This window comes from Balaenoptera borealis (assembly GCF_965194805.1).
Source record: "Balaenoptera borealis genome assembly, chromosome: 5".
NCBI classification, from domain to species: Eukaryota; Metazoa; Chordata; class Mammalia; order Artiodactyla; family Balaenopteridae; genus Balaenoptera; species Balaenoptera borealis.
The window spans coordinates 118822922-118839462 of record NC_138862.1 but is presented as its reverse complement, the minus strand read 5'-3'; the positions used below and the strand labels follow the sequence as shown (position 1 = coordinate 118839462).

Genomic DNA, 16541 nt, shown 5'->3' with positions numbered 1-16541 from the left:
GGGGGTTCATGATAATATTCTCACTACTTCTGTAAATAATTAAATTTTTTCTTAATAAAATAGTAAAAAAAAAAAAAAGACAAAAAAGCCAGGAAAATCCCACTAAAGTGTCTATCTATCCATTCATCTATCAGCAGAGAAGTCAAAAGTTAGAATGAAAATGTTTGGAATTTAAAATTAAAAAGGTGGAGGTTTATTTCCTTCACCTTGGACTACCTATGTGTATACTTGGAAAAGCCAATGAACCTCTTTTAATTTGGGTTTTCACATGTATAAAAATACTCCACCTGGTTTAAACAAATGCCAGTATTTTTCCAGATACCCCTATATGTTAGATATCAATTCCTAACACCTTGCAAGCAAAAATGTTGCTTAATAATTTAAACTTGCAGTTACTTGAATGTTTGCCATCTAATTGTTTTGAGATCTATGGAAAGATCTAGTTGTTACTTTCTGCTTGTAGTTGTTTTGTGCATTGATTATGATAGAACCTTTCTCAGTATGTGGGGAAAATAATGATTGCTATAGATTTTAAAATGAGATTATTGCTAGAGCATAATGCTGCGCCATCCACTTTCCTGGTGGGAGATGTGGACTCTTGAAGTTCAGGGTTAACCCCTGCCTCATTGTTTCTTCCTTTATAGCATATCTGCCCTTCAGACTTCATTTCTGGGCCATTCCTGCTGGAGGTAGAAAACATATCAGCCTCCTCAGCTTCAGTTCATTGTGGAACTTGGAGTTGAATCATGATTTTCAGTCTTGGGTTTTCAGAGCAGGTCTCTGTTTTTAGATTATGTTGCCCTTCCTCATTGTCTAGCCAGGTGTGCAATATTAGGGATGAGAACCAGTAAACCCTTCAAAGTGGCAAACCTACCTTCCTCCTAACCTGATCTTCCCATAGATTGGGACTCTACATGAGCTGGCTATGCCAGATTTTCCTGCCTGGGACTCAGATCTCCCCTAGGGTACAAAACAGCCCTAGACCTTACGCTGAGACTAGAACATTAGAAGCATTCTAGTCCTTTCCTTCCTGGGGCTAGATCCTGGTCCATACATCTCCAGTAGCTGTGGTTCTCCTGATAGCACTCAGAAATGGTGGCTTGGCTTTTCTTATCACTGTGCTATGCCTGCTGCAACAGACTTCTGGTACCAAACCATATCTGAACATGCCAAGCTTTGGAAGCCATGCAGTGAACTGACTGACCTTCCTTGGTCCAACCTTTGCCATCAAGTAAGCATTTCCCAGAGGGTTTGCATCAGAATCATCTGGGGGATGTTTGTAAAAATTCATATTCCTGGACTTTACTCCAGATCTAATGAATCAGAATGTCTGGGTCAGGGTGTTCATCAGGAATGTGCATTTTATTTTATTTTTTATTTTTTTGGCTGTGCTGCATTGCTTGTGGGATCTTAGTTCCCCAACCAGGGATTGAAACCACGCCCTCTGCAGTGAAAGCACGGAGTCTTAACCACTGGACTGCCAGGGAATTCCCAGGAATGTGTATTTTAATTAAATGCAGTTTAAAAATCACTAACTAAAGCCTTAGACTTTGCCCTTGGATTTGGGCTTTTCTCTGAACCCAAGTTTTCTTTTCTTTCTCTGGTTTCCATTGCTATGATTTTAAATTGCCTGATTCCTGTGCTTTCTAGTGTCTGGACTTTAGTAGAGATTCAGAAAAACAACAGCAACAATAATAAGAAGAACACTGGACTGGTTCTTAGCAAGCAAGGCTAGCTGTCTCAAACATACTACTTGTGTTACCACCAGTTCCCTTACTGAAATTCACTGTCTTCTTCTTGATCTAGCATTAGAGTATGAATAAGTGCATGATGCTAGTAATAATAACTCACATGAAAGTACTTTTCAGGAAGTTTAAAATCACTATATAAGTGCAATGTATTATTTAACAAACAGTTAATGAACTCATAGTCTATTTGGGGGCACTGTACAACTTGCCCCCTGAACACAGTACAAAGGAAATGAAGGATATATTTTCTGCCCGAGGAAAACCTATAATGAAGATAACAGGCACACATAATATTACAGGAAAACAATCGGAAAGCAACATACCTGATCAGTATCCCAAATATTCTCTTTAGTGATGCAAATCTGAGTTCCCTGGAAGATATTGGATAACCATGTGTTTATGTACCGACTGTTGTATCTGTTTATGTTATCTATGATTTTGTGTAGTCATCTCTATCAAATGCCTACTATTCATTATATCTATATTTTTCTGTTTTTAAGTGAATGTGAGGTGCTTAGAATGTAAGCTCCATGCGGGCGAGCATTTTTCTCTGTTTTCTTTACTGATGTGTTTTTACTACGCAAACTGTGTCAGCTACATAATGTACGTTCAATAAGTATTTGTTGTCTGACTGACTGTCCTAATGGTTGACTAAATGAAGTTAATCAGAAAATAGTTTCAAAAGGGGATGAGTGTAAGGGAGATCTCACAGGTGTCCATAGATACATAGGAAATGGTTGTGGGGGGGGACTGTGGGATTGTAAAATAGAATTGTCTTGGGGGGGGGCGGGGTGAATGTCTCCACATTTGACAGTTTTGGTCTGCCTCCTATGGGCCAAGTCAGTTACTGATGACTTGGGGTGGTTGTAATTGTGATTTTCTGGCTCTGAGGAGGAAACCCCCCGCCTTTAGATCTGAGACTGTTGAGTAGTGGAACTTAATTCTGTTTGGGGATGTAGGCATGGGGAGGTGCTTTTTGGAATTGGAAATTTTTTTTCCTTTAGGAATTTTGTCTGTTTGCCTACACAAATACTTTGGACGGTGGCACACATTTGCCAAGTTTGACTGGCTGTGGTTTCATTTGTAGCATTGTCTCCTTTGCAATTTCAGTTTCCAATCCATATGAGGAAAGAGAGGAAGATTTTCTCTTGGAAACTATTCCTGAGGTTAGTCAATGTTGAACCAGCTACTGATCATACACCGCTTGTACCCAACCAGGATTCTAAATCCATCTGGAATATAATTCGGCAATCTTTTGATCTATATTATACGTGAAATTTTAATTGTTAAAAAAATTACTTGCACATATAGCAGTTTGTTGTTTGTATCCCAGTACTGAAGAACAGTGATACCATGTGTGGACATATATTTTAAAACTGCAGTTTTCAACCTTTCATTCACTCAACAAATATTTATTGCCTGCCTCCTAAGTGCCGGGCCCTCTTCTAGGTTCTGGAGACAAGGTGATCAACAAGTCAAATTTCCTTGTGGAAATTACATTCTAGTGGGAAGACAGGTGATGATAATAAACACGGAAAGAACACATATAAAAGGGAACTTCAGATAGTCTTAAGTGCTCTGTTAAACCAACATAGGATAATGTGTTAGAGAAAGCCTTGAGGGGTGGAGAGGCTAGTGTAATCAGTGGCCTTTCTGAGGTGTCAGCGTTTGGGCTGAGACCCAAATGATGTGCAGGAATTAGCTATGAGAAGAATAAGGGGTAGGGGATTCTGGCTGAGGAAAAAGCATATAAAGGCCCTGGTCAGGAACTAGCTTGATGTGTTCATTAAAGCATTCATTTATCCTCTAAGCAAGTATTTGCTCAGTGCCTATTTTGTGCCAGGTACAACATACTCTAAAGTACTAGGGAAATGTTGATGAATAAAACAGGCATTTTGGGTTCCAGCTCTCATAGAACTATGTTCTAGTGGGGAAGAAAGACAAAACAAAAACAAACAAGAGAAGTATCAGATGATAATAAATGAATACTAAGTGAGAAGGAATAACGTGATAGGAACTTTTTGGTGGGGCCAGAGAATGCCTTTCTGAGTAAGTGAGCTGTATATTAGGAAGGTGGCAATATGAAATTCACACTTGTGTCACATCCTCCCTTTGGATATTTCAAGTGATGGGTTGGTACATAGTAATACAGGCTGAGGATAATGTGTGACACCTGTAGATTTACCTGTAACCCCAGCACTTTCTCTTCCGCTGATGAATGCATATGGGAATGCAAGGAACTACAACTGTTTGAGTTTACAAAAAAGAGAAATATTTTGTAAATTTATGTACTTTATTAGTAGTAGTAAATTACGTACAGCTCTCCTCTCCAAGGGTTTGGGATATTTAGGTTCAAAATATCTGTTTTAATTGGTGGGAATGTATGGCAGAATTAAGGAGCTTTTGCTAAATAAATATTAAAGAATAGCTTTAATAGTGATGAAACTTAAAATTAAATAATGAGGGTATGCAAATTAATGTGGATATGAGCAATCCTGCAAAGGCAAGAGTCAGCCTTGGTTTTAGCCTTCTTATACTTTTTTATTAAAAGCAGTGGATTCAGCATTGAGAACATTTTTTGTATAATTTGTTTCAAATGTTGGGATATTGCCTTATTTTATACCATGGAAAATGTATTGGATATTTAAGTTAAGAGTCTAACATTGCAAGGAATCCAATTCTGTTTAAAGTAGTTCACGTTAAAGGGTGTTTACTGATAGGAAAGAGCGTAAGGAAACAGAGCTTACATTCTGCATGTGGATGGCACTGAAAAGTAGGAGGCCACATGCATCTCTGTCTCTACACATCTGCTCCATCTATTCTCCTGTTCCTCCCCTCTCATAAGCTTTCTTTCCTTACGTATCTTTTTTCCGTTTCTCCAAAAATTCACTTTACATGTGGTGTTGGTTGATAATGGTCTCAAATTCTACATGGCCTATAGTTCCAGCCCTCACAGTAGTCTGACTGACTTAATCTCTCCACGACCCTATTCCAAATTTTTGGAAGAGTTGATCTGATTTTTTTCCACTTTGAATCAGATTGGTCCAATCTAATTAGACTCTGGTCCAATCAGCTATAGCTGGAGTGGGGAAGCATCAGATAGGGGCTACATAGTATGTACCTGTGGTATATTAGGTAATTATTAACAAATAATATCCCCTTACATAAAAAGTAATTAATGACTATATCACGTTTAAAAACTTGAAACAATCCTTACAAGGGTAAAGTATCAATACTCTATTGATAGACTTTCCATCCACACCAATCATGAGCCCATTCACCCTTTCCCTACTCACTAGTCTCCCTAGAGCTAAACTAGATTTGAAGATATACACATATACACACATTCCATAGAAAATACATAATATTATATAAATTAATTTCTCTGTTTAACAAATATTAATTGAATACGCTGGGGATTAGGCATTGAATAAAGTGAATAAAGATCCTTGCCCTCATGGAGCTTACCTTCTAGGGGATGCAGACAGAGATAAAACTAAATAAATAAATGTGTTATGTGGTATTTGAAAAGATCGTAAGTGCTGTGCAAAAAAAAATAAATCCTGAGGATAAATAGGAAACAAACAGAGTGGTCAGAGAACAGTTCTAATTGAAGGTGACACTTGAGCCAAGACTTGTAAGAGGTCATCTAGAGAAAGGACATTCTAAACAGAAGGAACAGCAAGTGACCTGCATGTTCAAAGAACACAAATTTCTGTGAGTCTGAAGCAGAATGAATGAGGGGAGAGTAGGAGCGGTCAGAGTGATTGAGAAATGCTGGGAGCTGGGGAAGGAGTTGGGTGACTGATCATTCAGGTTCTTGCTAACAAGTTTAAGGCCTTTGGCTTTTATTCTCTGTGAAGTGGAAGACACTGTTAGGTTTTGAGCGGAGTAAGTTGATCTGACATATTTTAAGTGGATCATTATGGTTTCTGTGTTGAGACCAGACTGAAGGAGGCTGGCAGCGGCCGGATGTTAGGAGGCTGTGGCTACGAGGCAGGCAAGAGCTCATAGTGACTTTGACAAAGAAGTACGTAGCAGAAAAGGTGGTGAGTAGTCAAGATTGTGGACTGATTCTGAAGGGGGAGCCAACAGAGGTTTCTTCTGGATTAGATGTCCAGGTGAGAGAAAGCAAGAGGTCAGGGTTGACAAGTTTCTGAACTTCAATAACTGCAATGCAGTTTTCAGTAACTGAGATACAGAAGACTGTGGAAAGGGAAGGTTTTTAGTATGTGTGTGTGTTTGTGGGAAAATCAGGAACTCGATTTTGGGAAGGTTAAATTAAAGATGCCTTTAGACATTTGGGTCGAGTGGTTGAGCAGGCAGTCGGATTTGAGTCCTCAGCATAGTGACAGTATTTAAAGCCTTGAGACTGAATGAGACCAGCAAGAAATGAATTTGACGGTAGAAAAGAAGAGGTTTAAAGCCCATCTTTGGCACCCCAATATTTATTTATTTTTTAATTAAAAAAAATTTTTGGCTGTGTTGGGTCTTCATTGCGGTGTGTCGACTTTCTCTAGTTGTGACGAGCGTGGGCTACTCTTCGTTGCGGTGCGCAGGCTCTAGGCGCGTGGGCTCAGTAGTTGTGGCACGTGGGCTCTAGAGCGCAGCCTCAGTAGTTGTGGTGCACAGGCTTAGTTGCTTCACGGCATATGGGATCTTCTCGGACCAGGGCTTGAACCTGTGTCCCCTGCATTGGCGGGCGGATTCTTAACCACTGCACCACTAGGGAAGTCCTGACACCCCAATATTTAGAAGTCTTAGAGATTGGCAAGAATTAGCAAAGGAGACTGAGAAACAGTGAGAAAGGAGGAAATACAGGAAAGGTGGTGTCCAGGAAGCCAAGTGAGGGAGGTGTTTCAAGAAGGAAGGAATGAGGCTTCCCTGGTGGCGCAGTGGTTGAAAATCTGCCTGCCAATGCAGGGGACACGGGTTCGAGCTCTGGTCTGGGAAGATCCCACATGCCGCGGAGCAACTAGGCCCATGAGCCACAACTACTGAGCCTGCGCGTCTGGAGCCTGTGCCCCGCAACAAGAGAGGCCACGACACTGAAAGGCCCGCGCACCGCGATGAAGAGTGGCCACCGTTTGCCGCAACTAGAGAAAGCCCTCGCACAGAAACAAAGACCCAACACAGCCAAAAATAAATAAATAAATAAATAAATTTATAAAAAAAAAAAAAAAAAAGAAGGAAGGAATGATCAGATGTGCCAAATATTGATTATAGGCCAAGTCAGATAAGTGATCATTTGATTCAGTAACACAGAGGCTATTTGACGTAAGCAGTTGGGGTTGTGATGGTGGAGATAAAGATCTCTTTGGAGTGGGTTTGAAGGAGACAATAAGAAGAAAGGAATTGGAGACAATGACTATATAGGATGAATAAAATGGTAATTTTATGTATTCTGCAAATTTTTCACAGAGCAATATGTGCTAGGGTTTCATACTATTCTTTACAGCTCTAGCTCACTTCTCTTAATCATTCCATAACTTTCAATTATATGAATGACCACAAAGTGTTAAGATGGTTCTCTAAACAGGCCCTAACTCTCTGTTTTATTTATTTTTTATTTTTTATTTTTTATAAATTTTATTTATTTATTTATTTATTTATTTTTGGCTGTGTTGGGTCTTCGTTTCTGTGCAAGGGCTTTCTCTAGTTGCGGCAAGCGGGGGCCACTCTTAATCGCGGTGCGCGGGCCTCTCACTGTTGTGGCCTCTCTTGTCGCGGAGCACAGGCTCCAGACGTGCAGGCTCAGTAGTTGTGGCTCATGGGCCCAGTTGCTCCGCGGCATGTGGGATCCTCCCAGACCAGGGCTCGAACCCGTGCCCCTGCATTGGCAGGCTGATTCTCAACCACTGCGCCACCAGGGAAGCCCCTAACTCTCTGTTTTAGTAGCAAGAATGTCATTCATCCCTACCCTAACACACTAATACAGATGAAATGTTAAGTGGAAATCCAGAGATAGTGGGAGAGGCCAAAGCATTTTCAATAGTCTGTATGGGGACAAGAATAGACAGCAGCCTGGGTGCAGTGGGGATTTCATAAGGAAACCAGTAGAAAATAAAGGTTCCTAAACTGGTCTCTGAGAGCTCTCCTCCTTGGATTAGGACCAACACTACACAGGCAAACATAGTCCTATGCCTCACAAGAGACACCCTTTCAGACCATAGATACTTCTTCCAGTAATATATTTTTTTCAAAACATGCAAGTTCCCATAATTTGGTTATGAAACCAATTATAGCTCTCCATTTCCTTTGTGCTAAAGAGTGAAAGTTTTTTCAGTTGTTGTTTGGGTACCAATCTCTGGGATGAACATCCGTGCTCTCTGATACTATTCTCTCTACTCTCAAAACAACTCATCCTATTTTGGAATGCTTTCTAGCTTGGAACCTCTTTTAGTTCCAAACTCTCTCTTATGAAGACAGGAGCTGTCTCTCCCCAACCTCCCACATTGCACAGCTGTTTATGAGGCTTGTAATTAATGAAGATTTGCTAACAATCACACACCCAGTGATGTTCCGGGCTTGTTGAGAGAAGCAAGGGTGGGCAGCAGTCACTGGGCTGGGCCTTCAACTGTGCATTTTGCCAATGGGTTGTAGCTTAGCTATTATATTTTTTAGTAAGAGAATTTCTGGAAGCTCTACTGGTATAGTTCAGGCTATATTACTTGGGAAATATGGAATGATCTGTAATGTAGAAAAGTTACAGGGGAATTTTCTGAACAGAATTAGGTTTTGTTGCTGTTGTTATTGTTAGGCCTATTTAAAGTGTAGTAATACTATATCCCCTACCAATTCTTTAGAATTTCCCCATTTCTTATCTGGGTTGGTTGATTTCTATTTTCAATTGATTATAAAATGATAGCTTCTGCAGCCAACCTCACTTTCTTTGTTCTGATGATGAGAGCTTGATCTAGTATGAAGGTTGAAAAGTCAAGTATCTGTAGGAGTCAAAGAAGGAACCAAGCAAAGCAGCCCAGCATTAGAAGTCACTGGATGGAAAAAAAAAAAGAAAAAGAAATCACTGGAGAGAGATGAGGACTGGGGTGGATTAGTGAGAGAATGCTCTGCTCCATTCAGTTGCCATGTGAGAATGTGTGCCTGCTCTGAATACTCCTCAAGTGTTTCAAGAGAAGCTAGGAATCTGGATTTTAACATGACAGCTTTCAGCTTGGAAATGTTGGCAACAAACTCAAAGTTTTAAGAAAAGCACTCTGTAACCCAATACGTTGCGGGCCAAAGCAAACACATCTGCAGGCTGGATCCAACCCCAGGCCATCAGTTTGTGACTTCTGATCCAGACGGATCAGTGGTTATGGCGATGATTTGGGACTGGTTCTTTTCAGACTTAAAAACAACTGGTTGCTAGTGATCTAAACGTTCTCACTTACAAGTTGTTCTCTTCGTTTCCTGTTTTTGTAACGAATCTTAAATCACATCAGTCTGATATTTGAAACCTGCTGGTTAAAAGTAGAGGGACCATACATTCAGGACTGCCCAGCACAGCACTGGCTTAGGCCTGTAGCAGTTAAAATTATGAATACTGTTCTCTTTCATTCCTGACATGTTCCAGTTTGGACAATAAATTATATAGATGCTTTATTTAAGAGTCTCTTTTATCCCCACTCCCCCATTTTTCACTTACTTTTACCTTTTATTTATTTTTTTAGAGTGAAAACTTTTATGTTTAGAATTAGCCAGCTGGACTCAGTTTAGGTGACCCCAATTTTGCTGGCAACATCCAAGGCATCATACTCAGGAGCCAGTGGAACATATACCTTCCTCCCTCCATCAGGCCTGATGAGAGTGTTGACTTTGGCCATGTCAATGTCATAGAGCTTCTTCACAGCCTGTTCAATTTGGTGCTTGTTGGCCTTGACATCCACAATGAACACCGGTGTGTTGTTGTCTTCTATTTTCTTCACGGCTGACTCGGTGGTGAGGGGGAACTTGATGATGGTATAGTGGTCAAGCTTGTTTCTCCTAGGGGGCGCTCTTCCGAGGATATTTGGGCTGCCTCCTGAGCTGCAGTGCTTTGCGCCGTCCGAAGGTGTGTGACGTCCGGACCTCCTTTTTTTTTTGTGGCTGTGGACGCCTTTCAACACTGCTTTCTTGGCCTTCGAAGCCTTTGCTTCGGCTTGGGCTTTAGGAGGAGCAGGGGCTTCCTTCTTCGCCTTTGGCGCCATCTTTGTGAAAAGGGGTCACTTATTTTATTATTTATTTATTTATTTAATTTTTATTGAAGTATAGTTAATTTACAATGTTGTGTTAGTTTCAAGTATACAGCAAAGTGATTCGGTCAGATTCTTTTCCGTAATAGGTTATTACAAGATATTGAGTATAGTTCTCTGTGGTATACAGTGGGTACTTGTTGTTTGCCTACTTTATATATAGTAGTATGTGTCCATATATATGCATTTTGTGTGTGTGTTATATATATATATTTTTTTTCTTTAACAGTTTTATTGGAGTATAATTGCCTTACAATGGTGTGTTAGTTTCTGCTTTATAACAAAGTGAATCAGTTATACATATACATATGTTCCCATATCTCTTCCCTCTTGCATCTCCCTCCCTCCAAACCTCCCTATCCCACCCCTCTAGGTGGTCACAAAGCACCTAGCTGATCTCCCTGTGCTATGCGGCTGTTTCCCACTAGCTCTCTATCTTATGTTTGGTAGTGTATATATGTCCATGCCACTCTCTCACTTTGTCCCAGCTTACCCTTCCCCCTCCCCGTATCCTCAAGTCCATTCTCTAGTAGGTCTGTGTCTTTATTCCCGTCTTACCCCTAGGTTCTTCATGACCTTTTTTTTTTTTTAGATTCCATATATATGTCTTAGCATACTGTATTTGTTTTTCTCTTTCTGACTTGCTTCACTCTGTATGACAGACTCTGGGTCCATCCACCTCACTACAAATAACTCAATTTCGTTTCTTTTTCTTTTTCGTTTCCATTGTATATATGTGCCACATCTTCTTTATCCATTCATCTGTTGATGGACACTTAGTTTGTTTCCATGTCCTGGCTATTGTAAATAGAGCTGCAATGAACATTTTGGTACATGACTCTTTTTGAATTATGGTTTTCTCAGGGTATATGCCCAGTAGTGGGATTGCTGGGTCATATGGTAGTTCTATTTTCAGTTTTTTAAGGAACCTCCATACTGTTCTCCATAGTGGCTATATCAATTTACGTTCCCACTAACAGTGCAAGAGGGTTCCTTTTTCTCCACACCCTCTCCAGCATTTATTGTTTGTAGATTTTTTGATGATCGCCATTCTGACCGGTGTGAGATGATATCTCATTGTAGTTTTGATTTGCATTTATCTAATGATTAATAATGTTGAGTATTCTTTCATGTGTCTGTTGGCAATCTGTATATCTTCTTTGGAGAAATGTCTATTTAGGTCTTCTGCCCATTTTTGGATTGGGTTGTTTGTTTTTTTGATATTGAGCTGCATGAGCTGCTTGTAAATTTTGGAGATTAATCCTTTGTCAGTTGCTTCATTTGTAAATATATTCTCCCATTCTGAGGGTTGTCTTCTCGTCTTATTTATGGTTTCCTTTGCTGTGCAAAAGTTTTAAGTTTCCTTACGTCCATTTGTTTATTTTTGTTTTTATTTCCATTTCTCTAGGAGGTGGGTCAAAAAGGATCTTGCTGTGATTTATGTCCAAGAGTGTTCTGCCTATGTTTTCCTCTAAGAGTTTGATAGTGTCTGGCCTTACATTTAGGTCTTTAATCCATTTTGAGTTTATTTTTGTGTATGGTGTTAGGGAGTGTTCTAATTTCATTCTTTTCCATGTAGCTGTCCAGTTTTCCCAGCACCACTTATTGAAGAGGCTGTCTTTTCTCCACTGTATATTCTTGCCTCATTTATCAAAAATAAAGTGATCATATGTGCATGGGTTTATCTCTGGGCTTTCTATCCTGTTCCATTGATCTATATTTCTGTTTTTGTGCCAGTACCATACTGTCTTGATTACTGTAGCTTTGTAGTATAGTCTGAAGTCAGGGAGTCTGATTCCTCCAGCTCCGTTTTTCTTTCTCAAGATTCTTTAGCTATTCGGGGTCTTTTGTGTTTCCATACAAATTGTGAAATTTTTTGTTCTAGTTCTATGAAAACTGCCAGTGGTAATTTGATAGGGATTGCATTGAATCTGTAGATTGCTTTGGGTAGTAGAGTCATTTTCACAGTGTTGATTCTTCCAATCCAAGAACATGGTATATCTCTCCATCTTTTTGTATCATCTTTAATTTCTTTCATCAGTGTCTTATAATTTTCTGCATACAGATCTTTTGTCTCCTTAGATAGGCTTATTCCTATATATTTTATTCTTTTTGTTGCAGTGGTAAATGGGAGAGTTTCCTTAATTTCTCTTTCATATTTTTCATCATTAGTGTATAGGAATGCAAGAGATTTCTGTGCATTAATTTTGTATCCTGCTACTTTACCAAATTCATTGATTAGCTCTAGGAGTTTTCTGGTAGCATCTTTAGGTTTCTCTATGCATAGTATCATGTCATATGCAAACAGTGACAGCTTTACATTTTCTTTTCCAATTTGGATTCCTTTTATTTCCTTTTCTTCTCTGATTGCTGTGGCTAAAACTTCCAAAACTATGTTGAATAATATTGGTGAGAGTGGGCAACCTTGTCTTGTTCCTGATCTTAGTGGAAATGGTTTCAGTTTTTCACCATTGAGGACGATGTTGGCTGTGGGTTTGTCATATATGGCCTTTATTATGTTGAGGAAATTTCCCTCTATGCCTACTTTCTGGAGGGTTTTTATCATAAATGGGTGTTGAATTTTGTTGAAAGCTTTCTCTGCATCTATTGAGATGATCATATGGTTTTTCTCCATCAATTTGTTAATATGGTGTATCACATTGATTGATTTGCGTATATTGAAGAATCTTTGCATTCCTGGGATAAACCCCATTTGATCATGGTGTGTGATCCTTTTAATGTGCTGTTGGATTCTGTTTGCTAGTATTTTGTTGAGAATTTTTGCATCTATGTTCATCAGTGATATGGGCCTGTAGTTTTCTTTCTTTGTGACATCTTTGTCTGGTTTTGGTATCAGGGTGATGGTGGCCTCGTAGAATGAGTTTGGGAGTGTTCCTCCCTCTGCTATATCTTGGAAGAGTTTGAGAAGGATAAGTGTTAGCTCTTCTCTAAATGTTTGATAGAATTTGCCTGTTAAGCCATCTGGTCCTGGGCTTTTTTTTGTTGGAAGATTTTTAATCACAGTTTCAATTTCAGGGCTTGTGATTGGTCTGTTCATATTTTCTATTTCTTCCTGGTTCAGTCTCGGAAGGTTGTGCATTTCTAAGAATGTGTCCATTTCCTCCAGGTTTTCCATTTTATTGGCATATAGTTTCTTGTAGTAATCTCTCATGATCCTTTGTATTTCTGCAGTGTCAGTTGTTACTTCTCCTTTTTGATTTCTAATTCTATAGATTTGAGTTTTCTCCTTTTTATTCTTGATGAGTCTGGCTAATGGTTTATCAATTTTGTTTATCTTCTCAAAGAACCAGCTTTTAGTTTTATCGATCTTTGCTATCGTCTCCTTCATTTCTTTTTCATTTATTTCTGATCTGATCCTTATGATTTCTTTCCTTCTGCTAACTTTGGGGTTTTATTGTTCTTCTTTGTCTCTAATTGCTTTAGTTGTAGGGTTTGGTTGTTTATTTGAGATGTTTCTTGTTTCTTAAAGTAGGGTTGTATTGCTATAAACTTCCCTCTTAGAACTGCTTTTGCTGCATCCCGTAGGTTTTAGGTCGTCATGTTTTCATTGTCATTTGTTTCTAGGTATTTTTTGATTTCCTCTTTGATATCTTCAGTGATCTCTTGGTTATTAAGTAGTGTATTGTTTAGCCTCCATGGGTTTGTGTTTTTTACAGATTTTTTCCTGTAATTAATATCTAGTCTCATAGCGCTGTGTTTGGAAAAGATACTTGATACAACTTCAGTTTTCTTAAATTTACCAAGGCTTGATTTGTGACCCAAGATATGATCTATCCTGGAGAATGTTCCATGAACACTTGAGAAGAATGTGTATTCTGTTGTTTTTGGATGGAATGTCCTATAAATATCAATTAAGTCCATCTTGTTTAATGTATCATTTAAAGCTTGTGTTTCCTTATTTATTTTCATTTTGGATGATCTGTCTATTGGTGAAAGTGGGGTTTTAAAGTCCCCTACTATGATTGTGTTACTGTCGATTTCCCCTTTTATGGCTGTTAGTATTTGCCTTATGTATTGAGGTGCTCCTATGTTGGGTGCATAAATATTTCAATTATTATATCTTCTTCTTGGATCGATCCCTTGATCATTATGTAGTGTCCTTCTTAGTCTCTTGTAATAGTCTTTGTTTTAAAGTCTATTTTGTCTGATATGAGAATTGCTACTCCAGCTTTCTTTTGATTTCCATTTGCATGGAATATCTTTTTCCATCCCCTCACTTTCAGTCTGTATGTGTCCCTAGGTCTGAATCGGGTCTCTTGTAGACAGCATATATACGGGTCTTGTTTTTTTATCCATTCAGCCAGTCTATGTCTTTTGGTTGGAGCATTTAATCCATTTACGTTTAAGGTAATTATCGATATGTATGTTCATATTACCATTTTCTTAACTGTTTTGGGATTGTTTTTGTAGGTCTTTTCCTTCTCTTGTGTTTTCTGTGTAGAGAAGTTCCTTTAGCATTTGTTGTAGAGCTGGTTTGGTGGTGCTGAATTCTCTTAGCTTTTGCTTGTCTGTAAAGGTTTTAATTTCTCCATCAAATCTGAATGAGGTCCTTGCTGCGTAGAATAATCTTGGTTGTAGGTTTTTCTCCTTCATTACTTTAAATATGTCCTGCCACTCCCTTCTGGCTTGCAGAGTTTCTGCTGAAAGATAAGTTGTTAACTTTATGGGGATTCCCTTGTGTGTTATTTGTTGTTTTTCCCTTGCTGCTTTTAATATTTTTTCTTTGTATTTAATTTTTGATAGTTTAATATGTGTCTTGGAGTGTTTCTCCTTGGATTTATCCTGTATGGGACTTTCTGTGCTTCCTGGACTTGATTAACTATTTCCTTTCCCATATTAGGGAAGTTTTCAACTATAATCTCTTCAAATATTTTCTCAATCCCTTTCTTTTTCTCTTCTTCTTCTGGGAACCCTACCATTCGAATGTTAGTGTGTTTATCATTGTCCCAGACGTCTCTGAGACTGTCCTCAATTCTTTTCATTCTTTTTTCTGTATTCTGCTTTGCAGTAGTTATTTCCATTATTTTATCATCCAGGTCACTTATCTGTTCTTCTGCCTCAGTTATTCTGCTATTGATCCCTTCTAGAGAATTTTTAATTTCATTTATTGTGTTGTTCATCACTGTTTGTTTGCTCTTTAGTTCTTCTAGGTGCTTGTTAAACGTTTCTTGTATTTTCTCCATTCTATTTCCAAGATTTTGGATCTTCTTTACTATCGTTACTCTGAATTCTTTTTCAGGTAAAATGCCTATTTTCTCTTCATTTGTTAGGTCTGGTGGCTTTTTGCCTTGCTCCTTCATCTGCTGTGTGTTTCTCTGTCTTCTCATTTTGCTTAACTTACTGTGTTTGGGGTCTCCTTTTCACAGGCTGCAGGTTCATAGTTCCAGTTGTTTTTGGTGTCTGTCCCCAGTGACTAAGGTTTGTTCAGTGGGTTGTGTAGGCTTCCTGGTGGAGGGGACTGGTGCCTGTGTTCTGGTGGATGAGTATGGATCTTGTCTTTCTGGTGGGCACGTCCACATCTGGTGGTGTGTTTTGGGGTGTCTGTGGCCTTATTATGATTTTAGGCAGCCTCTCTGCTAATGGATGGGTTTGTGTTCCTGTCTTGCTAGTTGTTTGGCATAGGGTGTCCAGCACTGTAGCTTGCTGGTTGTTGAGTGGAGCTGGGTCTTAGTGTTGAGATGGAGATCTCTGGGAGATTTTTGCCATTTGATATTACATGGAGGTGGGAGGTCTCTTGTGGACCAGTGTCTTGAACTTGGCTCTCCCACTTCAGAGGCACAGCCCTGACGCCTGGCTGGAGCACCAAGAGCCTGTCATCCATATGGCTCAGAATAAAAGGGAGAAAAAAATGAAAGAAAGAAAACAGAAGATAAAATAAAATAAAGTGAAATAAAATAAAATAAAGTTATGAAAATAAAAAGTAATTATTAAAAAAATTTTTGAGAAGTAATAAAAAAAAAGAAAGAAGAAGAGAGCAACCAAACCAAAAAACAAATCCACCAATTATAACAAGTGCTAAGAACTATACTAAAAACAAAAACAAAAAACGGACAGACAGAACCCTAGGACAAATGGTGAAAGTAAAGCGATACAGACAAAATCACACACAGAAGCACACACATACACACTCACAAAAAGAGAAAAAGGGAAAAAATATGTATATATTGTTGCTCTCAAAGTCCACCTCCTCAATTTGGGATGATTCGTTGTCTATTCAGGTATTCCACAGATGCAGGGTACATCAAGTTGATTGTGGAGATTTAATCCGCTGCTCCTGAGGTTGCTGGGAGAAATTTCCCTTTCTCTTCTTTGTTTGCACAGCTCCTGGGGTTCAGCTTTGGATTTGGACCCGCCTCTGCATGTAGGTCACCTGAGGACGTCTGTTCTTCACTCAGACAGGACAGGGTTAAAGGAGCCTCTGATTGGGGGCTCTGGCTCACTCAGGCGGGGGGGAAGGAGGGGTATGGAGTCTGGGGCGAGCCTGCAGTGGCAGAGGCCAGCATGAAGTTGCACCAGTTTGAGGTGTGCTGTGTGTTCT

The 16541-nt window shown here is 39.2% G+C and overlaps 1 protein-coding gene and 1 pseudogene across 11 annotated transcripts in view; one reads left to right on the top strand and one right to left on the bottom strand.

Annotated features, from left to right (window-relative positions):
• LOC309629921 (uncharacterized protein) overlaps window positions 1-16541 on the top strand; it is a 321184-nt gene that overhangs the window by 8505 nt on the left and 296138 nt on the right. The window lies entirely within an intron of this gene.
• Window positions 7268-10202, bottom strand: LOC309628946 (large ribosomal subunit protein uL23 pseudogene; annotated as a pseudogene). Its single transcript, XR_014249502.1, has 2 exons — window positions 7616-10202; window positions 7268-7279 (listed from the first exon to the last, which is right to left on the bottom strand). The product of XR_014249502.1 is annotated as a large ribosomal subunit protein uL23 pseudogene (transcript).